At 39.4% G+C, this 23,685-nt stretch overlaps 6 non-coding genes across 6 annotated transcripts; 4 read left to right on the forward strand and 2 right to left on the reverse strand.

The window, feature by feature from the left end:
• The first annotated feature begins 2,879 nt into the window (after nt 1-2,879).
• TRNAQ-CUG (transfer RNA glutamine (anticodon CUG)) lies at nt 2,880-2,951 on the forward strand. Its single transcript has one exon. It is a non-coding gene; the product is annotated as a tRNA-Gln (tRNA).
• A 3,833-nt stretch (nt 2,952-6,784) lies between these two features.
• On the forward strand, nt 6,785-6,866 carry TRNAS-AGA (transfer RNA serine (anticodon AGA)). The gene has a single exon. It is a non-coding gene; the product is annotated as a tRNA-Ser (tRNA).
• Nucleotides 6,867-13,446: 6,580 nt separating this feature from the next.
• Nucleotides 13,447-13,528, forward strand: TRNAS-AGA (transfer RNA serine (anticodon AGA)). Its single transcript has one exon. It is a non-coding gene; the product is annotated as a tRNA-Ser (tRNA).
• Nucleotides 13,529-18,364: 4,836 nt separating this feature from the next.
• TRNAS-AGA (transfer RNA serine (anticodon AGA)) lies at nt 18,365-18,446 on the reverse strand. The gene has a single exon. It is a non-coding gene; the product is annotated as a tRNA-Ser (tRNA).
• Nucleotides 18,447-21,120: 2,674 nt separating this feature from the next.
• On the forward strand, nt 21,121-21,202 carry TRNAS-UGA (transfer RNA serine (anticodon UGA)). Its single transcript has one exon. It is a non-coding gene; the product is annotated as a tRNA-Ser (tRNA).
• A 1,856-nt stretch (nt 21,203-23,058) lies between these two features.
• TRNAQ-CUG (transfer RNA glutamine (anticodon CUG)) lies at nt 23,059-23,130 on the reverse strand. Its single transcript has one exon. It is a non-coding gene; the product is annotated as a tRNA-Gln (tRNA).
• Between the last annotated feature and the right edge of the window lie 555 nt (nt 23,131-23,685).

Consider the following 23,685-nt stretch of genomic DNA (forward strand, 5'->3'; position numbering starts at 1 on the left):
GCTTTCCAAACTGCAGTAGCATGATGCAGTTGAGATTTATTCCTTACTCGTGTAAGAGTCCGTTGTAGATTTTTGAGTCAGCAAAGAAAAGGAACACATTTTTGCCCTTGTGGTGATTCAGGGACCCAGCTTCTTCCACCTTAAGGATCTGCTATCTCCTAAGGCTTGAGAAAGTCCACGCTTCTTAAAAGTCTAAAGGGAAGCATGTTACTTTTGCATTCATAATCCATTTATTATTACTAATCACACAGCCACACTGAGATGTAAGTTGTCTTGGTAGACACAGATGCTGACTGGGTAGCTTATTCCCATAGACAACTCTGTACTATGGAAGATGGAACATGAATTTAGGTGAATACTACAATTACCAACAACATTTTGGGAGGTAGAAAGGTGTTGGATAAATAGTAATTGAATTCGTAGAGTGACTAAAGCTGAAACCTTACTGTCTGCAAGGTGGAAAGCTAAAAATTATAAAGTTATTAACATCTGTAAAGGATATTACAGATCCTTGGAAAGGCTAATAGGAATTGAAAAAAAAAACCCCATGTAACCTTAGGCTTATTACTCTGGATTGCCCCTCTCTCACAGAGGTCAAAGACAAGACTTATTTTAGGGCAAAAATGCTCCAAGATGCTCTTGACTTACAGAGACTAGGCACAGCTGAAGGTGGAGGTGAAGAGCCATACTGAATACTGGGGGATTGAATGAAAGTCTCTCTGGGAGACCCCCAGCTCCTTTTCTGTATTTGTTTCAGAAAGCATGGAGAGCTAACCTTACATAACCTCTGATCCTAAACATTTAGAAGATTAAAGGATTAGTCTCTGAGAAAACTGTCATGGAAAAACTGAACCACAGATATGAACATATCAGGTATCCTGATTGCAGTGGTCTGTCATATACAATCATTCTAGCATGGGTCCATCTATTGGTATATAGGCTTATAGTACCAATTAGGTTTTTGGGTCTACTTCTTAAATAGGACTGGACTGCTAAGGGTCACCAGAAATCTGAGGAAAGATATGTACCAAAGCAAACAAATGGAAGAAAGAGAACCTGATGGAAATAGCGACCAGTAAGTAACAGAAAGAAAAAAAAAGTATTATTAATTTTTTCAGAACTAAAAGAACATTTTGCACCTATGGGACAATAATAGTTGCTATTATTTTTGAGAACAAGAGAACAAGAACTCTTGAAAATTTTTAAAAACTGTGATGATAGGAAAAAATTTAATAGAAGGGTTGGACGATAAATTTGGAAATGTTTTCCCATAAAAAGGAAGAGAAAAGAAAGATGGAAAATGGGAGGACAGAAGATAAGAAAATTAAAAGGTCATTCTAGGAAGTCCAACAACATCTGATTGAAAGAGTTCCAGGAAAAGACAACAGAGAAAATAAAGGGGTGACAATTACTTATAAATGCAAAAAAAAAAAAAAATCCCCAAACCTAAAACATCCACCTATTTATTACTCCACACAATGAACGAAAAAGACCAAGAATATACCGGAGCGTCTATTTAAGAATGGCATTTAACTTCATCACCACAGTGATATCTAAAAGACAAAGGAGTCATGCTCACCAAATTCTAAGATAAAATGATTTCCACTCTAGAAATCTCTAGCTGACCAAACTAAATCATTTATGAAGTTAGAATAAATATCTTTTCAGAAATGCATTATATTCGGTGGTGGGAGGGAATAACCTGCGAACAGAAACGTCCTAAGGACTTAAATCTGGGTGTCTCTAATGCAGGGAAATCAGAACCCGGGGGTGGGCGTTGGGGGGAATCACATTCTGGCAGCAGGCCTGTCTGGCAGGGTCTGGAGTCATGGAGGAGACACAACTGCTGTTGCCAGGTGATGTTACATGAGGCAAGGAAGCAGTTACGGTGCGGCCTCTACAAGCTGGAAGTATTTCCTTCCACATATCAGACATCTTTATGCAACACAGGTTGTCTTGGCTGAATGCCGATTTGTCTCCAGGGTTCTTGCTCGGAAGGTTCAAATCCGCACAGTTACGATTTTTTACTCTTAGTAAAGACGTTTGCTTTTCTCCTCAACCCTTCGGGTTGACAGTCTGGAGGCTTCCGTCTCCTGCCGTTTCCCTCCCCTGCTGCGGAGGCAACGAACCGTCCTGGACAAGTCACGTCCCCTGCTTGACATCAGGAAAAGTTTCCTGCTGAGGAGTTTGGGAGAGTCTCATATTTGCTGCCCTTAAAAGAGGCAGGTCACAGCTTTCTCAGCTAGAACCAAGTTACAAAACCCTGCTTTGAAAACATTCACGCTTTTTATCGTGCTTTACCCTTTGGTCTCCACGAGGTGGAAGCTTTCCGAGAAGCAGAAGCCATCTCTTGGCATCCCGCTTTCCCCTCCCTGGGCAAGGCCCCACAGGGCCAGGCCTGGTTGGCACACCACGTCAGATGAAGTCATCCACAGTTTATATGTCACGAAATTAAACTTCCAAGAGCGTCCCTTGCGTTCGAAGAAGAGAACTCGGGACACAGACTCGGGAGGCAGCGAGCCCCGCCGTTCCGCCAGCAACGCAAGCGGGGAGCGAGGCTCGGCGGATGCCGTGTTGGAGCCGCAGGCCTCTGCGTCTGGGCAGCCTGGCTGACTGCGGCCCAGCGGAGAGCCGCCCCGCGAGCTGCAGAAAAGGCAGAGGGGCGCTAAAAAGCAGGGACCTACCGTTATCTACCCCTAGAAACTGATTTGCTCTTGGGTTTTGCACTAGGAGCCCTGTGCGCGCAAGAAAAGGGACGTGTGCTATGAGCAGATAGAGAAAACAAGGATGCGAAGTTCGGCTTTTCAAAGGAGTTCTTGATCGCAGAACTGAAGCTATATCATATCAGGGAGGAGTGCTGCCGCTCTTACCCGCTGCGGGGTTCCATGGTGTAATGGTTAGCACTCTGGACTCTGAATCCAGCGATCCGAGTTCAAATCTCGGTGGAACCTAAGTGCTTTTACTTTCTAGTTATTTAAATGTATTTACTTATCTTTCCAGTTTTCCTTTTAGGGATGGTTGGCCGGGAATCCGCGATTCACATTTCACCTTTTCTTTATAGACTTTAATATACGTGAATAAATAAATATTTATCGTGGTATAATACATAATTTTAGAGTTTTTCTTCCTTGTGAAAGTTTAAAATGGCCAAGTATACATTCTGCTTTTAAATTATCTTGACCAGATGGGAAGAATTTTCAAATAGAACTTTAAAGACTCAAAGCCAAAACAGAAAATAGTTTTCAAAGTTGTTTTAAAATATTCTAGAAGTAAAGAATTAAGATACAATCACATCCTTATTATTCCTCATTATAGTCTAATGAAAATATTTATAAACGTTTGTTGGGAATAAAAGTGTATGATGTCCTTTCTACTGTTGTTAGCTAAAGAATGCTTTCATTATATTAATTTCCTTATATTAATTCAATTTTTGTTAATTATTAATATTACATAAAATATAGATAAAATTAAGTTTTCTCAAATTATTAATTATTGAAGCCCTTGAATATCCAGTCACACTTTAACTGATTCATAGTATTTCAGCATGTAAAGCACATTAAGGATATTTTCACTCTATGCTTAATAGCTGGAATTTTTATTCTCATTGAATCTATCTATTTTTTTTTCTTAGCTGAATTTTCAATTACCAACAGATGTTATTGAGCAATCTGGAAAAGCAAATTGCTAAAATAAAGGGGAAAAAAACCACCTGTCGACACCTTTTCTTTCTTTGCTATGTTCTTGTGGTTGCTAATACTTCAGCCTAACTGATATTGCATTTTATGAAGACATCAACTGCCTGATTGTAATTTGAAATCTTAACTCCTCAGGAGTTTGTGAAAAGGCCATATTTTCATTTCTACCAATGATACAATTTGTGCAAAGCCCTGCGTGGATGCTATTATCAGAGACTGCTTCCTGGTAGATGTATATCCCTGGGGCCTCAAACCCTTTATTATAGGTACACGTTTTCTCACCTTCCCTGAGTGCATTTACTTATAAAGTCATGGAAATTTGATAGGTACAATAAGCCTCAGCTGGCATCAGTTCCTAATAAGGATGTCCACAACACTATTTTTAAACATAGGACTCCATAATAAAACATCTACTAATTCACCTCCAAAACCTGAACTCAAAAAATAGAGAAACAACCTAACTTAATGTCAACAATTGCTGTAGGCAGTGGGGTCCTCAGGGAGCCACTTCCTGCTTCTATTAGCACAGTGGAATCAGCATGGTAGGTCAGGAAAAGGAGACACTCTGGAACTGAATTCTTACTCTGTGAATGTCTAACTGTAATTTTTGAAATATACAACTGCTCTGTACCTCAGTCTCTTTATATGTAAAAGAAGGTAAGGCATTCTTTACTATGTTTTACCACAGTAAGTACCTTGCTTAAGGAAGACACTCCACAAATACTAAAGCTCTCTCTCCCCCTTTTTCTTCTCTCTCCTCCTCCTTCTCCTCCCCCTCCTCCTCTCCCTCCTCTTCCTCCTCCTCCTCCTTCTTCTTCTCCTCCTCCTCCCCCTCCTCCTCCTCCTCCACTCCTCCTCCTCCTCCTCTGAACAAAAGAAAGAAAGAAGGAAAGAAAGAAAGAAAGAAAGAAAGAAAGAAAGAAAGAAAGAAAGAGAGAGAGAGAGAGAGAGAAAGAAAGAAAGAAAGAAAGAAAGAAAGAAAGAAAGAAAGAAAGAAAGAAAGAAAGAAAGAAAGAAAGAAAGAAAGAAAGAAAGAAAGAAAGAAAGAAAGAAAAGGACAGAATGGGGGAAAGGGGACATTTTGGTCTCTTTGTATAAATTCAAGTACAATGATGCTTCCTTCCTAAAAATATTCTTCTTCCCAGCAGAAGCAGCCCATCCTCTATCCCCAAACACTAGCCTATCCTTGCTTTAAAAACAGGTAAAAATCTCACCTGAAGCAGTTACCTTGCATGAGGATGTTGATTTTTCTCAAGACCCACCTCTACCACTCCTCTCTGCCTACAGGCATCAGGGAATCAGTATATATTGCTATTTTACATACTGAAAGAATCGCAAGATCATGCTAATTCATATCAAAAGAAACCAGAGTAATGTGTGTGGGAGTGCTAGATCAGGAAAAAAGAAACACAGTGTAGAATTGGATCAAATTTATTGATATGGGTACACTTAATGGAGACTCTGAATTTAGTGTGTTAGCTAGAACAGCTGGGAGTTATTATAACAGTGTGCTTGGTAGGTTGCCTGCAACCTGAAATCAGTGGAACTACACTAAATAAAGAAGCCAAGACTTCTTCGGTATAAGGTAGAGAAAGATATCCAATATCTTAAAAGATGCAGGGAACTTGTAATGGATTTATCACATGTGACACCCACTCATCCTCCCTCCATTATCTCCCTAGAAGGCTCAAAGGACACTTCTCTCACAAAAACCCCTGAGAAACAGATTGGTGAAGGGAGTGCCAGGGTCCTTGGGAAGCTCTCTAGTACCTGTCCTCTGTAGAAAGGTTTGATGGTAGTACATGCATCCCTAATTTTTTTTAAAATTTATTTACCTTTTTGATCCTCTTCCTCCATTTCTCCCACTTCCCCTGGCCCCGCCCTCACCTCTGGCAACCACTCATCTGTTCTCTGTATCTATAAGCTTGTTATTGTTTTTTTTTTTTTAGATTGGTATTTGTCTTTCCTGTCTGGCTTATTTCACTTAGCATCATGCCCTCAAGGTCCATCCATGTTGTCATAGATGGCAAGGTTTTATTCTTTTTTATGGCTGAATAATATTTCATTATATATGTGTGTGTTTGTGTGTGTGTGTGTTTGTGTGTGTGTATATATACATATATATACTATAACCTCTTTAATTCCTTCATCCATCGATGGACACAGGTTGTTTTCATACCTTGGCTGTTGTAAACAGTGCTGCAGTGAACATGGGGGTGCAGATATAATTTTCAAGTTAGTGTTTTCATTTTCTTCAGATAAATATCCAGAAGTGAAATTGCTGGATCATATGGTAGTTGTATTTTTAATTTTTTGAGCAACCTCCATACAGTTTCCATAGTGGCTGCACCAACTTACATTCCCACCAACAGTGCACAAGAGGTCCCTTTTCTCCCCATCCTTGCCAACACTTGTTATTTCTTGTTTTCTCGATAATAGCCATCCTAACAGGTGTGAGATGATAACTCATTGTGGTTTTGATTTGCATTCGTCTGATGATTAATGATGTCGAGCATCTTTTCATGTACCTGTTGGCCATATGTATGTCTTCTTTGGAAGACAAAGATCTATTCAGACCTTCTACCCATTTTAAAATTGGATTGTTTTCTTGCCTTTCAGTTGTATGAGTTCTTTATATATTTTGGATATTAATCCCATATCAGATATATGATTTGCAAATATTTCTCCCATTCCAATGGTTTTATGGTTTTAGATTCTTCATTCAAGTCTTTAATTCATTTCGATCTTGACATAGGTCTTGGTGATGATTTTTTGGATTTGACACCACAAGTAAAAGCAACAAAGGCAAAAATAAGCAAGTGGGACTGTATCAAATTAAAAAGCTTCTGCACATCAAAGGAGACAATAAAAATCAAAAGCCTTAGCCTCCTTCCATCAGAGCATCCGAATAAGGCGTCATTCCAGTCTGAGGAGGAGGCGTTACTTGCCACAACTGCATATTTGTCTAAATGATGCCAAAGAGTAAGAAACTTTGCTTAATACAAGTACATTTTCTGATAGAAAATGTGACGCTTTGAGGAGAGCCGAAGCTCTCTACAGCTACTTCCACAAAAGAGCTCTATTGTCAAGTAGTCGTGGCCGAGTGGTTAAGGCGATGGACTAGAAATCCATTGGGGTTTCCCCGCGCAGGTTCGAATCCTGCCGACTACGACACCCTTCCCTATTGAGGCATAGCCAGTTGGGGAAGAATGCTGTTGCCGTAAAGAGAGAAACTGGATTGTTCTCCAACCTGGCTCTTTATGGTTGCCGCTGAAAAGCTCCACGAAGCACGCCGATTGCACCCCAAACAGCGTGGGGTCTTCTTATTACTATTATTATTTTTAAGTAATTACTACTATTATTTTTAAGTAATTCTCCCTAGAAGAGCCAAGGCTTTGATGATGCCTTCCTGCTTCCTGCAATCAAAACCCTCCTTACAAGGCAGCCTTTTCTAAAGAAAAAAACTTGGCAGAAACGTTTTCCCCTTATCGGGGCTCTTCTGCAGTCATGTACATCCTTGTTCACGTACAAAAGGAAACTCCACGAAATCTTGGATCAAATACAAGTGAAAGCCAAGACTCATAGCTATGGTTGCGAATCTAAACTGGGTATTAATAGGCAAACCACTACATAACTAAAGATATTAATTAAGCCATTTTTTGGGTAACCCAACAAAAAGGTTGACGACATTATGCCAGACTGACTTGTCCTGGGGTCCAGGACAGTGGTAAAGAGAGAGGGACTTAAAATGAGGTGAAGTTTTGACTCATTCTGGGCACAGAATTCAGATGCAAAATCTCATTGTATGATTAACATGTATGGGTTAATGTATTAAAGTGTTAAAGGAATGTTAACCACAGCTGAGCGCCTTTCTAGGAATTCCTAGGAAAATTTGATTATCACTACCTTGACAGTTTAATGGAACTGGTCCTCACCTCTCTTGTGGAGATTGGCGCAGTTGTCATACTTTGGTGCACCTCACCCAAGAATGCATCTAATAATTTTTATTAAACACAGTGCTTTCCATATTCATTGATTAAATACCAGATTCCTTCCTCTTTCATGTGTGTGTTCAGAGGAATGAAGTACAATAAAAAGCGTTGAGTTTCAAAGTCACATGGGTCAGTGATGCTGAGCTGTGACGAGTCCTCTTTGCTGAGCAGTGCCCGCCTGATGAACATGACTTGGTTTTGTCTACTAAGACCTGGGCTTCCAGAGGATGAACTTCTTTCTTTGCAAAACTCATCATCTCTCATCAAGCCGTCTCTCACATTCAGCATACGCGTTACTTTGACTCTGAGAAACTAATAGAATTCTAGAATGTCAAAGCTAATGAAATGTTAAGGCCCTTCTGTGGAAACAATTCCCAACTTTAGAGCTGAGGAAAGTGACTCACATGACATCAATGTACAGAATTTAAAAATAAAAATTTGTTCAAAAAGATACCTTAGAGAAGAGTGTTGATAGTATAAGCAGAAATCCCTCTCATTCTGGATACTTCTTTCTGTAGGAGCCCATGGAGAATGAAGCTCCGGTTCTGGGCGCTGGACTAGAGATCCTGAGCCAGGACTGACCATTACACAGAATCTTGCTTTGTGGAGTATCAGCCTGTGATCTGGTTTCCAAATACTGCTTAGGATTCTGGAAGGGGTTCTTCTCTCTTTACTTTTAAATCGCTGAAATTTCTTATAAACAAGGAAAATAAAACCAAAACCAAAACACACTGGTGAACAGTGAAACAAAAACCAGAGTTACAGCAACTGCAACAGAGAATGTAAATAAGGAAGTACATTTCCAATAGAAATAAATGTGAGCCACTGACATAATTTAAAATTTTCTAGTAGTCATATTAAAAAGTAAAAAGAGACAAGCATAATTCATTTTAATGATATATTTTATTTAACCCAATATATCCAAAATATCATTTCAACATGTAAGCAATATTAAAAGTTGACAGTGTGATATTTTACGGGTTTTTTTTTTTTCATACAAAATCTTCAAAGTCTGGTGTGTATTTTGCAGTAAGAGCTCATCCCAAGTAGGACCAAGTGCTCAACAGTCACATGTCTCAAGTGGCTAAAGTATTGGACATCACAGATCTAGAGTGTGTAGAGAGCATAGAACTGAGTTCGTAGAAGACTGAAACCAAGGGAGGGTCTACACTGCAAACAATAGGCTACAGTCCAAGATAGAAGTCTTCTTGGCATGCACGTCTCGTTGCTTTCGGGACTCGTGCTGCTGTAACACCCAGTAACTAAACTTGCTATTTCCGGGAGCTCTTCCTCACCTCCCTCAGGAGTGTCTGCGGAAGCCCAGCGAGTCCTGCTCCCAGTTCCTCTTCCAGCACGGTAGGCAGCACCTGGCCCAACATGGTGGACAGCTCCTGTTTCAGTACCGTGGGCGCTGTCAGCCCACCGAAGATTCTATTTCTAGGAAAACAGAGGCCAGGAAGTTCACGGGCCTCCTTCACTCATGTCTCTTTTCTTTTCATTTGTTTCAGTTGTGGGGATCATTCGTCTCTGATTGGCTGATTTGCTGTCCTTAAAGCCAAGGTAGAGTTCCTCAACTGTAAAATTGATTATTAGCTTCTCCAATGTTGTCACTCCCAGGTTCTTCACCTCCTGAAATCCTGTGCATTCTTAAAGATTGCCTCCCCACGTCTCCTACTTTGAAAAGTCCTCAAGTTCATCCTTCATTCCCCTCCTTCTCTGCCCCTTATGGTGTCTTTGCCATAACATTGTTTAAGAAAATGCAACAATAATATTAGTGCTTCCATATTTCTTTGTTTATATGTCTCATATGAAACTACTTCTACATTTGTCATGCATTCTGCCTGCTAGCATGTGTATTTTTGAAGAAATGAACTGTTTAAGTCTTATCTTAATCCTCCAAGCCCAGGTAGTCAGTTAGTAAATAACTTTAAATGATGTAAACTAATGTAGTAGAAACTAACCCCATTTATGAATCGAACTGGTGTGTGTTCTTTAACTAGTATGTTCCTTTAGTGCATCCTTTCATCTCTTTTGTTTTCCTGGCACCATTTAAAAGTCTCAATAAAGTAGATGGTCAATTAATCCATCATTTTTCCTTATATATGTTATGAATCTTTGATATTTCCTTTGCTACACCTGTTAGTCTTTCAGAAGCAACAGAACATCCTAAATTAAGTGCTATTTATGAGCTATCTTTGACTTTGAAAAGGAAAGTGCCACCTCTACATGGCAATTGCAGTAAACACTCAGTAAAAACACAGAATTCAGAATAATCATTAAGACTTAAGAGAGCCAAGGTTGTCTAGCATCTGTCTCCTTTTGCATGCTACCTTCTTCAACAAGAAAGGGAGAATATCACAAATCAAGGGCTTCTTCTCAGTGGAGATCTTAGAGTAAGGGTTGAAAAGGAAATGAAATAGAGGTTCCAATAACCTCTGGTTGAAAAAGAACAAGGTTCCATTCCACTCTGTGGGACCTACATATGTTTAATTCTAGTGTCCCAAATGTGTACTGTGAGAAACCCACACCCATGATCCCTCTGAAAAAGGCGAGAGACGCTCTAAGAACTGGTTTGACTGGGATTTTAGCTTCAGGCATGGGTGCACTTTGGCCTCCTAATTTACAAAATTGAGGTTAATGACTCACATAGCCATATTTCAAAGATGATATTTCTTCAGCAACTTTGTACTTAATTACAGTTTAGTAATGGTTAAGCTTGTTAGTTAAAATTAGGTTTTGTAACGTAAAGGAGACTCTTCAATGTAGAGGGTTCTCAACCTCGTGTCTGTGTTCTCCAACAGTATTTGTGAATCCCTAATATGGTTTCTACAGTTGTTAGCTTTGTGTCAGGGCCATCTCTCTGTGAGAGGGTGAACAAATTTTATTTTACATACCATGGGATTTTGAGCCAAAAAATAATTTAAGAGTCTCTGTCGTAATAACTTCATGACCATTGAATGAGAAGAATTTGTTAGCTCTATTTTGTTGTTTTGGGAAACACATAAAATGACTATGAAAAGATATGTGGGCTCCAAACAAATTTCTTCTAACTGTTGTAATAGATTTGTCTGACATGAACCCAACATCTGTCTTCCCAGTGACAAATTCACACTTACCACTATACTGGGGAAGAAAGTTTTATTGAAAATCACTATGCTCACTGCCATGCCTTTGTATATTTCTGATGTCCACAGACCAAAACAGGCACACGTCCATCTAAAGCAAATAATTTTCAAAGCCTTGCCTGACCCATGTTGCTAAGGGCATTGACAAAGTTTTTCTTTTTCTTTACATTTCACTATCACGTTGCTCCTGAGAACAAATAGGCAGTATCTTAAGGATCTAGTTCACAAGCTACCTCTTGTGTGTAGAAAAGACATGAACTGGTACTCTCTTCTAATCAGCACCTTCAAGTCCCATTCACCTAAAATTACAGATTTCAATTTTATTTATGCTTTTCACCTTATCTCTGTCATCATGCTGTCAGTCTTAAGCAGTTTCTTCAAACTGTCCCTGTGTGGGCTATATTTATTTGCCCTGTTTGTGGAGTATCCCACCTAATGGACTTGAATCACAAGGGCAGGGGTCATGCTCTTTGCATTGTTAACTTTGTGTCATTACACCCCAGTCAATATGATTAATTCCATCCAGAAATGGGGTTTTATCATATCATGAACCATATGAAAGAGACTTTTTAATTAAGGTGGTTAATTAACCATTAAGGTGGTTTCCAGATGTAATGATTAGCACTCTGGTCTCTGAATCCAACCATCTTGAGTTTAAGGAAGCTGTTTATTTCACAGCTTTGTTTCCCTGTTGTCAGGAGTTCATTGTCTACAAAAGCCATACTAAGCAATTTTATTCCTGATCTCTCTCAGCACTTAATATCTGTATCTAGGAGGCTTCAGACAGCCTCATCATGTTTCATATGGAAATAAAAAGGGGTCAAAAGTAAATACATTCCTTTAAAATAGCATCAAAAGGAATAAAATATTCAGGACTAAATTTAACAAAAGAAGTGCAAAACTTATACTCTGAAAACTACAAAACATTGCTGAAATGAATGGACATCTAAATAAAGAGGAATATATCTCATGTTCATAGATTGGATCTTAAATTAACATTGTTAAGATGGCAATTTTCCTCCAAATCGTTCTACAGATTCAATGCAATTCCCATCAGAATCCCAACTGACTTTTTTGTCGGAATTGATGAGTTGATTCTAAAACTCACATGGAATTTCAAGGGACCTGGAATATCCAGAACAATCTTGAAAAGAAGAAAAAAGTAAGAGGACTTGTACTTCCCAATTTCAAAACTAACTACAAGGCAATGATAATCAAGACAGTGTCATAATCCTGTAAGGATAAGCATATAGATCAATGGGATAGAACTGAGAGTCCAGAAATAAAGTCATATGTCTATGGTCAACTGATTTTTTTAAGGGTGCCAAGACCATTCAGTAGGGAAAGAATAGTCTTTTCAACAAATGGTTGCTGGGAAAACTATGTAATTACATGCAAAAGAACGAAGTTAGATCCTTACCTCATACAATTTACATAAATTAACTCAAAATGAATCAAAGACATAATGTAAGAGGTAATATTATAAAACTCTTAGAAGGAAACATAGGAGTAAATCTTCATAACCTCAGATTTGGCAATGGATTCTTAGATATGACAGCAAAAACACAAATAACAAAAAATAATTGCTAAATTAGACTTCTTAAAAGTTAAAAACTTTTGTGCTTCAAAAGACACTATCAGGAAAGTGAAAAGACAACCCAAAGAATGGAAGAAAATATTTTCAAATCATATATCTGATAAGGGACTTGCATCTAGATTATACAAAGGACTCTTACAACTCAAGACAAATAACCCATTTAAAAATGGGCAAAGGACATGAATAGACATTTCTCCAAGAAAGATATACAAATGGCCAATAAGCACATGAAAAAAAATGCTGTAATTAGTCATCTGGGAAATGCAAATTAAAACCACAATGAGATAATACTTCACATCTTCTAGGATGGCTTGAATGAAAATGACATATAATAGCAAGTGTTGGGGAAGAATGGAGAATTCAGAACCATCATACACTGCTGGTGGGAAGGAAAATCATGCGTCCACGTTGGAAAACAGTCTAGCAGTTCCTGGAACAATTAAACATAGCTTTACCATGTGACCCAGCAATTCCACTCCTAGGTATATAAACCAGAAAAAGGAAAATATATAAATAAGTAATAATGATAGTAAAACTCAAGTTATTTTGAAGTATGTATAGTGAAAACTAAAATCTCTCTCCGGTCTATGTGCTCAGCTATTTAATTTCTATCCACAGTAGCAAACTGAAACCAGGTCTCATATAATCTTCCAGAGTTAAAATATATGCATGCACTTAAGCTCTATTTTTTAAAAATCATTGCTGTTACATATAATTGTCAAGTGAATGTTAAAGTTTGTTCCAATTTGCGGGGGGTATCTATCTCATGAATCTCCACCAGAGGCTGTCAGAGTAGAAGCTGATCTCATTCCAACAATCCATCAAATAAGGAGTCCTTCCAGTTCTGAGGACAAAGTGTTACTTGGCAATATGGTTATAACAGCATGATAGTCACCCAAATGTCATCAAAGAATAGGAAACACTGACTGCAAGTACTCTTTCTGATACATGATTCAGTCTTTCTGGTATGTGATTTGCTATTATGAGACCTAAGTTTCAGCACAGCTGTTTACTTTTATAAGGAACCACCTTGTCGTGTAGTCGTGGCCGAGTGGTTAAGGCGATGGACTAGAAATCCATTGGGGTCTCCCCGCGCAGGTTCAAATCCTGCCGACTACGTGGTAGTTAACTGAGTTAGTTCCTTAAGACTGTACATTTTGACAAATCCTGCAGTTGCTAGTCCAAAGACAAAACATGAATTCTAACCAAGATGCAGGTGGTTACTAAACTTGCCAGTTTATGATCCTGCAATTAACTTACCCATGATGGGGCTCCATCGTGCTGGCCAGAAAAAAGAAGTCATAATTATTGTATTTTCCAGTAGGTTTGACCTGTATCCTAATATATTTTCTTTCCTCCCAAGAAGAGTCCTAGCTTCAGAGATACCTTGGTGTTTCCTGCTATCAAAATCCTACTTGCTTCTCCATGGAATTGTTACCTTTTCAGGGATTTCCTTTCTCATATATAACTGTATCCTTTATATGTCTCAACACACTCATATTTTCATCTGTCTGAGTGAGGTTGATCTACATCTCCAGGCTTGCTTCACACAACTCCAGCCTGTTTATGGGGTAAATAAAGTGCCAGAAGTAAATGCTATCTGAAGACAGCAAAATTCTTTGCCCCCATGTAACTGGAAAACTGTATCTACCAAAAAGCAGTAATCAACTGATATAAAGTTTATTTTCCTTCCCTATTAAGAATTTTAATATTTACAATAATAATAATCATATTATTATTATTAATAATCATATTATTATTATTAAACAAACATAATAATCATGATATGAAGCTCAAATGATTTTGAGGTTATATGCAATGAATAAAATCTATCTTCTATCCGTGTGCTCTAGCTGTTTAGTTTCTCTCCACAGTGAAATGAATTTTTGTATAACCTTCCAGAGTTATATGTGTGTATAGTATTCAATCCACTCTTTATTTTTAAATGAATGGTAGCAAACTTATATTCAGTGATGGTCTTGGTTTTTCCTCTCCCTTAAACATATATTCTGACCTGTACAAAATATGCCCAACTGATTTTTTGACAACAGTACAAAAAACATTCATTGGAGGAGGGATAGCATTTTCAACAAATGGACTTCCATAGGTAAAAACAAAAACCCACGTTGACCTAAACCTCATTCCGTATACAAAAATTAAAATAAATCAAAACTGAAATGTAAAACTATAAAACTTTTAGAGAATAACATAGGAGGTCTTCAGGATCTTAGTCCTTAGACTTGATACAAAAGCCCAGTCCTTAAAAGGAAAACAGATAAATTGGACCTCATCAAAATTAAAAACTTTTACTCTTCAAAAGACACCATTAAGAGGTTGAAAAAAACAAGCTACAAATTGGGAGAAAATATTCGCAAACCACATATCTGACAAAGGACAATATCTAGACAATGCACAAGAATTCTCAAAACTCAGCAGATTAAAAAAATAAACAACAACAAAAACCCTAACAATCCAATTAGAACATGGATAAAACACATGAGACATTTCACTGATGGGGATACACAGATGGCAAATCAGCACATGACTAGGAACATGTGCAGGGAGTTTGGCTCAGCTTCATAAAGTTGACTCTAGCAATGGCAAAGTCCCGGGCCATAATGATCTTACAGCTTTCCCACATACCCTTTTTCAGGTCTTGGCTCAAAACTTTCCATTTCCTAGAAAATGACTGATGCTCAGCTGCATAGGCCAAATGAACCTCTTTGGAGGTGGCTACTGTGTTCTGTTAATGCTGGCAGGAGAATACTGGCAGTCGATACAAATGTAGAAGTGAGGGCCCCCTTCTCCCCCTGCAAAATTGTCTTGGGCTGTCAACATTGGCTCTGCAGTTTCTGTGGCAGAGAATAGGGAAAAGAACAGAAACTCTGAGAATCAACTGGAGAAGGCGAGCAACCTGCAGAATTCAGAAGAGAATCAAAAAGAATGAAGGACAGCTCAAGGAGGAAACCAATCATCATCTTCCGAGGTTTGACTTCTTGCTGCTACAAACCACGCTTGCCTCAGGGGAAACTTGCCCCGAGGTTACAGCAAAATCCTCATTTCAGAAAAGGGGCTTGTCCTTACCTTTGGGAGCTGTCATTTCCAGTTCGGGACCTTGGCAACCTGTTGAGTCGCTGGGGCCTTCTATCTTAATTCCTAAGTCTCTGCATTTCCGAGCGATGAGAACACGTTCAAATGAACCTCCCATATGAGGAGACCTTTGAAAGTGGAGAGTGAAGCGTTGATGACTCCATATTGGGTTATGGAGAGGAGGAATCGCAGTTGGCCCTGAATCCCGCAAGAAGGGGGAACTTGGAAAAAGGGAGGCTTACTTTGGAGTCTCCAATAATGGAGAGCAGTAGAGCAAGTGAAACCTGCGCAGACACAGGAGGAGGGGAGAAACCAAAGCTGAAACGGAGATATTGTCCACTTTTGCCTGATAGATAGGAGTGCGTGCTTGGAAGGAGGGAAAAGAAGAAAGGTAGTCGGTTCCAGGACCAAGAAGAAATCCTGAGGCAAGGGCTTTGGTTGAGGAAGAACCTGACTCTTGAAAGGTTTTATAAGGCTTTGCTGGGTTCTTGTTCTGGAAATCTGACATTGTAGCCATCATTGTTCCCTACCTAGCTATCATAATTCCCAATCCAAAGGGAATGATTGGCATCCACTTGAAGAAAGGGTTGAAGATTTGTGAAGACCTCAAACTAGAGATGGTGTGGCATTAATATTTTGAGAATGACATGACTGTAAGGGCGGGAAATAAAGCGAAAAGTGTAGAGGAGGTGGACGAAGAAAAATAGTGAAAAGAAGGCATTGAAGTGTTGGGAAAGTGGGTAAGAATCAAGATTGAAAAGTATTTCTCAGCTTTTCACAGTGAGCAGAGTGGCGCAGCGGGAGCATGTTGGGCCCATAACCCAGAGGTCGGTGGATCGAAGCCATTCTCTGCTAGCCTTGCATGTTCTTCTTAAGTCCGGAGATTTTTTCCTGCTTCCTACACCTACTGAAACATCCACAAAGCAGAAATGGTAGGCAAAAGAAAGCCACCGGAGACAATCTCACAACCATTCTCATCCTCACATCTTCCTGGGGCAGGAGTATCTGATTTTCTCTGCTCCAACTATCTTCAAAGCCCACAGAATGACGGCAAATGCTACCCAATCTTACTTGTCTTCCACCTCAACTGCTTACTCCCTCACTGCTTGCTTGGCTCTCACTTAGAGGTGCTCAAAAAATATATGCTGAACCAAAGAAGCCTTACCATGACCATGGCCACACACATTTCCTCAACTGCTGATCGTTGTGGTCTTTGAATGGGATGAAGTCAAGATAAACTGTGGAAGGAAAGCATTAGAGAAAGATCTGGAATGATAGGGAATCTCCATGTGTTGGGCAGAGGCAGAGGTGGATTAATGTGATCCCACCTCGTCCTAGAGGAAGGGACATGGAGGCGAAAGTGTACAGTTGGGAAATGCTGGGTAATGGCGGGAGAAGAGGAAGAGAAGCAGACAGAAGAGGAAAAAGAATGGAAGATGACGAGAAAGGAGACCAGAGTGCAGGTGGAGAAAAGGAAGACGTAAGGAGAGAGAAGGAAAGGAGGAGCAGTTGAGTGGAAGTTCAGGAAAGGAAGGAAAAAGTACAGGATTGGGGCGATGTGGAGTTTGAGGGAGACGGTCTTCACCAACTGAAACAAAAATAATTTCAGCCTCCCGTTTGTTTGGTTTCAGGTAAGGGACCAGGAGGGAACTTGACACTTGAGCCTAGGACTTCCTGACCTCCCGCCACATACCTAAAAGGCATCAAGCAAATACATTATGCTTCAGTCCTCTTCATCAGCTCGGTGTTGCTTCTTCCTCAAATAGAAGCCGGTTTCCCTCCGCACATTTTTGTATAATTCGGGCCTGGGGCTTTTCTCCTGACTACGCGGAGGTAAAACACACCCTCTTCATACACGTGCAATCATTGATTCCAGGAATAAACTCCCTGAATCAATCTTACCCTAAGTACGCAGCCCGACTTTGATCTACTTTTACCCTGCACTTTCGCGTATTTATCGTCAATAATGCAGAGATCAACAATGACCTGCTCAGCTGCCACCGACCCCCCGATCCCCAAGGCCTGGGGTAGAATTAGGAGTTACCAAGACTTCGGAAAGACCCATATATTCCCTCACATTATGGACCACTGAGTTGATAGAGACGCACACTTTTAATCTGAGCATCTATGATTCAAATCCCTGTTTTTCTTCTTTTGATTTCAGCCTCACCAGATATGACCTACCACCTACCTGGAAGATCGCTGCCCAGTGGAGAATATCTGGAAACCCAGTAAGTTAAGAATAAGAAAAAAGTACGACTTGCACATCCATCCACAATCATACCAATAACTGCTTTGGGGCCCCAGTAAAAGCCAGCCAGGTGTAATGTTGTCGTCCCTATCTGGCTGGATCACAAAGGAAAATGGCTTTATTTAATTTCTTTAGTTGTGTAAGTAGTTTGCTTATTAATACCCAGGTTGGATTCGCGACTTGGTGACCTAGCTATGAGTCTTGGCTTTCACTTGTATTCGATCCAAGATTTCGCGGAGTTTCCTTTTGTACGTGAACAAGGACGTACATGATTAGAGAAGATAAGGGTGCGATTCTTTGGACACGGAAATGCTCCTGTCAAGTTTTTTCTTTAGGAAAATCTGTTTTGTAAGCAAGGTTTTGATTGCAGGAAACAGGAAGGCGTCACCAAAGCCTTGGCTCTTCTAGGGAGAATTACTTAAAAATAATAGTAGTAATTACTTAAAAATAATAATAGTAATAAGAAGACCCCACGCTGTTTGGGGTGCAATCGGCGTGCTTCGTGGAGCCTTTCAGCGGCAGCCATAAAGAGCCAGGTTGGAGAACAATCCAGTTTCTCTCTTTAAGGCAACAGCATTCTTCCCCAACTGGCTGTCTCAATAGGGGAAAGGTGCCGTAGTCGGCAGGATTCGAACCTGCGCGGGGAAACCCCAATGGATTTCTAGTCCATCGCCTTAACCACTCGGCCACGACTACGTAGCAGTTACTCATTCTATTAACCTAAGTAGCTGCATGGAACTCCAGCCCTCTTCAAAGGATCAAATTTTCTACCAGAAAGTGTATTCGTATTAAGAAAAAATTCTTATTCCTTGACATTATTTAGACAAATATCACGCTATGACGGCAAATTGGCAATAACACTTCCTCCTCAGTCTGGAAGGGCCCCTTATTCTGATGCTCTGCTAGAAGGAACCTAAGCAGGAGACATCCTGAGAGACCAGTTTCCTGCTCTGTCAGCTTCTGATGGGGATCCTTGAGATACACACACTCAACAACTGAGACACACTCTAACATTTGTTGCAGAATTATGAGTATAACCACGATTTGAAAAACTCGAAATGACCATCAGTTTTAAAAATAAATTTTGGGACATCCATATAGTGGAAGATTCTGAAATTTCTAAAAGATTTCAGTCTTTTAGAAAACTCACAACTATTTGATTTGAAGGATTGTCCCACCTATATCAACACTTTTTTATTTTCCTGCATCCATATGCAGGAATAACTAGGGAACAGACCTCAAATAAAACAGCTCCCCAAACCTTAAAAACGTGAAAATTCATGTTACAAATTTAAAAGACTTATAAAACTGTGCTCAGTGTTCTTTCAAAATGATTTATAAAGAAGAAAAAAACAGTTAAATGCTAGCAAGCAAGAAGGGGTGGAGAAGTCTTCATTAATTCTAACAATCTCTAAATGGCATTGATTATTTGAGAAACAAGTTTAAGGTGAATGCTTTCACTGTAGAGTGTATTGAACAAGACAGATGATTAATCCAACTACCACTTGAGGCAAATATCAGCTCTCGAGCAACATCAATAAATAACCAATAAATCAATAAAAGACATTGTTCTGCTATTCACTTACAAAACTTGATGATTACTTTACACTGTAAAAAGCAACAACAACAAAATTAACTCATAATCCTGCAACCCAGAAACCAGCACTAGCAAAGTTTTGAAGTATTCCTCCTCTACTCCCAATATTTCATATTCAAAAGTTTTGCATAGTTGAAGTCATGTTCTTTGCATCCTGCTCTTGTCAGTGAACATTATAAACATTTTCCCAGATCAATTACAAAGTGTTCCCAAATTTTGTTTTACTGGCTTTGTAATGATCTATTACACAGATGAAGCAAAAATCTATTTTTAAATACCTGTTTTTTGCTGTCACAATGAGAAATAAAAATAAAGATTTTTATGCAGTACATGTTTTTCTTTAAGATTATTTCCTTAAGAGGGTGCTTCTCAAACTTCGGTGGGCATCAGAACCACCTGGAGGGTTTCTTGTTAAAACAAATTGCTGGATCTCCCGGCTTCTGCCCTCCCCGCTCCTAGCAAGTTTTAATTCTGTAGATCTGAATTCAAGCCCAAGAATCTGCATTTCTCACAAGTCCCCAGGTGGTGCACACGCTGCTGCTGGGGACAATCACTTTGATAAGACCGCTCAAGGACAACAAACTTCAAAATAAATTTACTGTTAAAGGTTATAAACTCCTTATGAATCTAAATGGAGGTATATAACAAGTGCCATGGTAGTAAGACCAAATAATATTTGCAAGACTACAGTGAGGGGAGGATTATTCTTACTATCCTAAAGAAAAACATGTTTTTTAACTACCAGAGAGACAAATTCCAGCCTCGATCATGGAGGTCACGTTCCTTTTGTATCTGAGATTCTCTTTAAATCTACTAGTTTATGCCCTGGGGACGCACTTCCATTCCTAGAACTCAGAGAAAGTCCTTGGTTTTGGAGTCTTTGACATTTCCATAAAAAGGAATCTAAGCCAAGTGTCCCCTTCATCATCCCATTCTCATAAACCAGATAGTCTCTGACTCAAGAATCAACCTTATCAATTTAGCTAGATTTATTCTGACATATACATGTTTGCATTTCTTTTTGGCGCTATTCTGCGTTGAGAATGTCTTCCTGCTGAGTTCGGATCCCTGGAAAACCTGTATTCTGAGTTCCTCCCTTTCCCCCGGGCTCCGGAGGCTGAAGGCTTCGTTCGCTTGGGAATTGTCTCGCGTCCTTCACTAGGACAACATGAGAGACCTTCAAAGGAAGGGGTCCGAGACCTCTCCTGCCTTGTCTTTTCCAGTTAGGATAGAAATTGCTCTCCCCCCACCCCGCCCCCTCATTCCGAACTGTCGCCGCAGTCCGATTTTAATCGTTCTTTTGGAAGCATAAGTCAGTTTGATCCATGGAAGAGATTCCTGATTTAGATTTTAAACCTGAAAGTAAACATAGATGACTCCCCACCCCCACCCCCGCCATTTCTCGCACGTTCCCTTCATTCGAGTTCCTTCTCCCATTGGTATTTGCGACTGGAGGTTGTTTAGAGCTCACTCTAAACTCAAAGCTCCCCTTCAGCAGGTTCCCGAGAATTAGGTGTGATCGTGCGTGTCCAAGATTATCACCGGCTTTTGGACAAGCTCCAGCGTCTAGGAAGTTCGAGTCGCTTGTCTAGGAGTATTTTATTGAATTACATCACCAGCTGGCTCTTGATTTGCTCTAGATGAGCTCTTTCATTCTCGAGGGAGTGGCCTGGACAGGCTAAGAAACTTTTTGTTGCCAGACCTACTGTTGGGGAACCTGCCACACATCCACCACTAGTTTTCACTTTAGCCCACTAAATAGTTGGTAAGTTGGTAGTCGTGGCCGAGTGGTTAAGGCGATGGACTTGAAATCCATTGGGAGCTCCCCGCGCAGGTTCGAATCCTGTCGACTACGGTTTTACCAGGAACCCTGCATGGTTAAACACGCCTCAAAGAACACTGCAGTCCCTCTTGCTACTAAAAGCACAGTAATATTCTCCTACTGGTGATTCGTCACTACCGTCAACCAAAGGGCTGTCGGGATTCATAAAAAGTAGCGACACGGACCATTTTTGTTGAACACTTAAGATGTGATATAAGCAAGAGCTCCATAATATTTATATCTCCATTTGGTATTTAAACTGTGTGGTGGCAATAAATGTATGCAGTAAAGATAGAGTTACAGTTGCAGAGTAGAGGCGTTTTTTGCATTTTCATCTGGGAAAGAAAATTTATGTATCAATAAATACAAGAAAGATAAAGCAAACTTCAATTTTGACCAAACTAAAAGTGATCTGTGCAGTATATGAATGATGGAGCATGAAGAGTAGATTTCACATACTGTGAAGATCAAAGGGGTGTAATGAGACCATAAGTAGTGTTTTCACAGTACAGTATTTGCAAAAACAAACAAACAAACAAACAGGGGTGCATAGTGTTTTCACAGTTAGTGGCACTGTGAGAGAGAAAACCAGCACTCTCTGGTTTTGAACAATGGAATATGTTTACATGTAGAAGCAGGAACTTCACAGAACTCATTTATTATGAAGGAGAATCTACATTTGAATGTTTGGATAAGCAATTTACACATGGGCAATGTTAAGAAGAAGCAGACAGTGAATAAGATCGGTGTATGGGGGGAGAATCTTCATTGTGAGCACACTTGGAGTTAGTGATATGTGTTGGTTGTGAGAAAAAAATTTTGCTTAAAAATTCCACACACAACCTGGTATCATAAAGAGACTATTTGTGTGTGGGGGGGCGGGGGGGGGGAATCTTCCCAGCCCCTAGTCCATGTGAAATGCCTGCAAATTTCTAATTCAGGAAAACAAAACAAAACAACCCACACTTCATCCAAGACAAATACTATTCTAAAAAAAAAAAAAAAAAAAAAAAAAAAAAAAAAAAAAAATTCCTGAGACCTGGGCAAAACAGTACAAGAACAAATGAAAAAAAGGAAAACTTATACACAAAGAATGTAATTAGTAAAGAAATCATTCATTAGCATAAGTCACTCATTTTATCTGAGAAAAAGGAATGTTTGGTGTTTTGTGCATGGCACAATGACCAGATGAATATTGCAATGAAAATATCATTATGGTTTCCCCCCCAATTTTAACTTGAAGTGTGTTAAATCTGTAGATATTTTTAAAATGTAATAATGAGTCTTGCATGCCCTTTTACTTAGAGTCACCTACTTTAAGATATTCCATATTTAGATCCGCCCCCCCGCCCCCCGCCCCACCGTGTCTGTGGTGTCTGTCTGTATTTAGTATATATAAAGCATTTATATATACTGGGTTCAGTGGCCTTGTGGATGGGGTGGAGGGCGTCAGAAATTGTGCAGGTAGAGGTCATGGGCAGAAGAGAAATTTGCTATTAACTGTATATTATCCAATACTATTAGATTTATTTATTTCCCATATTTGAAATATTCAACAATTTCAAATATTCTTTTTAATGTGCACAGAAAATAAACTTTATTAAAAGAGTCGTTATTGCTTTTTATTAGAGTTGGTTTTCTAGTCGCAGCAGAGTGCAGGGGTTTTGTTATCTTCCACCTGTACTTAACTTACTTCTCATACTTCTTTTATTTCTTATAAAATGAATTCCATTAAACCAGAATGGAATTCCACTTCTGCCTCCTCACCCAGATGCAGATATGTTTGGACTCACAGGAGCTCACAGGAGATATTAGAGGCAAAATCGATAGCGGTCTTTTAGGTGGACAGTATTTTCTGGGGGAAAACAAGTGAAACGAAAGGACGAAGCAGGTTCCACCGAGACTTGAACTCGGATCGCTGGATTCAGAGTCCAGAGTGCTAACCATTACACCATGGAACCGCACACGGAGTGCTTTATTTCATAATCGTCCATGATGTCATAGTAACTCTACTGAAACCATTTAGCTTAAACAATCAAAATTTTTAGTTACGTCCACTCACGTGATTTTCGAAGAAAATCCTAGGGGATTTAATTTTATTTATTTTTTACTTTTTATCCTATTTTTTGCGAAGGAACCCATAGTGTCCGCCCCCACCATTAACTCAGAAACTTGGTGATCCTAGTCCTCGCTCTCTTCTTTAAGAAAAACAGAGTGAGCAGTTCTTATATACACCAGCACTCAATTGAACGTCTTATATCCATTATATGATTTAATACTTAAAAACTCGCTGAATTTTTTTTAGTCTTTATATAGACGGGAAAACTGAGCCTTAGAAATTTCAAGTCTTTTATCTGCACCTCTGCTCAATTTCAGTCATGTGATATTTTTCTCCACAGAGATTATGTAGTTATCAGGTCCATTGCCTCTAGGAAAACAAGCTTTAATGTGTTAATTTCTGGCACAGTCACAGAAGAAACCTCGAGAAAAGCTATGTTTTCGAGAAAATGGAAAAG

This window comes from Eubalaena glacialis, chromosome 7 (genome assembly GCF_028564815.1).
Source record: "Eubalaena glacialis isolate mEubGla1 chromosome 7, mEubGla1.1.hap2.+ XY, whole genome shotgun sequence".
Lineage (NCBI taxonomy): Eukaryota > Metazoa > Chordata > Mammalia > Artiodactyla > Balaenidae > Eubalaena > Eubalaena glacialis.